The following is a 1,912-nucleotide window of genomic DNA, read 5'->3' on the forward strand; positions in this document are numbered from 1 at the left end:
CTTATGCACAGGGAGACAGCTCAGGGTGCAGGAAAGTATGGAGGGATAGTCACTGGGAAGAGGTGACTATGGGGAGGAAGTGGGAGGGGAGCTGTTGCATTGTGGTAAACTGTGGTCAATGACATGAGACAAAGTATATGTGAACTACCGTATGGAAAGTGAATTTGCTCTGTAAATCTTCACTCAAATAAAAATAAATTAATTAAAAAAAATGAAATGAAATACATAAAGTTTGATATTCTAGACATTAGTGAGCTGAAATGGACAGGTTTTGGCCATTCTGAACCAGACAACTATATGAGATACTAAGATGGAAATGACAAGTGAAAGAGGAATGGTATGGCATTCATCATCACAAAGACTGTATCAACATATATCCTGAAGTACAATGCTGTCAGTGGTAGGATAATATCCATTCACCTACAAGGAAGACCAGTTACTACCACTATTATTCAAATTTACACACTAATCACCAAAGCCAAAGATGAGGAAACTGAATATTTTTACCAGTTTCTTCAGTCTGAAATTAGTTAAACGTGCAATCAAAATATGCTGATTATCACTGGTGATTGGAATTCCAAAAGTTAGAAATGAATAATCACCGGTAGTTGGAAAATTTGGCCTTGGTGACAAAAATAATGCTGGAAATCGCATGATAGAATTTTTCAAGACCAACAACTTATTCATTGCAAATACCTTTTTTTAACAACACAAATGATGGCTATACACATGGACCTCACCAGATGGAGTAGACAAGAATCGGATTGACTACATCTGTGGCAAGAGGTGATGGAAAGGCTTGATATCTTCAGCCAAAACAAGGTCAGGAGATGATTGTGGAACAGACTATCAAGTGCCCATATGCAAGGTCAACTTGAAATTGAAGACAATTAAAACAAGTCCATGAGGGTTAAAATATGGCCTTGAATATATATTTCCTGAATTTAGCAACCATCTAAAGAATAGATTTGAAGCATTGAACACCAATGACCAAAAACCACAGTAATTATGGGATTACATCAAGAACATCATCCATGAAGAAAACAAAAGGTCATTAAAAAGACAGGAAAGGAAGAAAGGAACAAAATGCATGTCAGAAAAGACTCTGAAATTTGTCCTTGAGAGAAAGGTAGCTGAAACAAATGGAAGAAATGACAAGATAAAAGAGCTGAGCAGAAGATTTCAAAGAGCAGTTCGAGTAAAGACATTTATTATAATGAAATGTGCCAAGTCCTGGAATTAGAAAACCAAAAGGGAAGAACACACTCAGCATTTCTCAAGCTGAAAGAACTGAAGAAAAAATTTAATATTTGACTTGCAATATCAAAAGATTCTATGGGGAAAATATTGAATGATGCAGGAAAGATCAAAAGAAGATGGAAGGAATACACACAGTCACTGTACCAACAGTAATTGGTCTATATTCATCCATTTCAGTAGGTGGCATATGACCAAGAGCCGATGATATAGAAGGAAGAAGTCAAAGCTGCACTGAGGGAAGTGATGAAAAACAAGGCTTTAGGAATTTATGGAATACCCACTGAGATATTTCAACAAATGGATGGCACACTGGAGGCACTCGCTCAGCTATGCAAAGAGATTTGGAAGACAGCTACATGGCCCACTGACTGGAGGAGATCCATATTTCTACCCACTCCAAAGAAACATGATCCCACAGAATGTGGAAATTATCAAACAATGTCATTAATATCATATGCAAGTAAGATCTTACTGAAGATAATTCAAAAACAGTTGCAGCAGTATATTTACAGAGGACTTCTAGAAATGCAAGCTGGATTCAGAAGAGGATGTGGAACATGGGCTATCATTACCAATGTCACATGCATCTTGGCTGAGAGCGAAGAATTCCAGAAAGATGTTTACTTGTGTTTTATTGACTATGCAAAAGCAT

This window comes from Orycteropus afer, unplaced genomic scaffold, assembly GCF_000298275.1.
Source record: "Orycteropus afer afer isolate SDZICR_OR568_19922 unplaced genomic scaffold, OryAfe1.0 scaffold00333, whole genome shotgun sequence".
Taxonomy (NCBI): Eukaryota; Metazoa; Chordata; class Mammalia; order Tubulidentata; family Orycteropodidae; genus Orycteropus; species Orycteropus afer.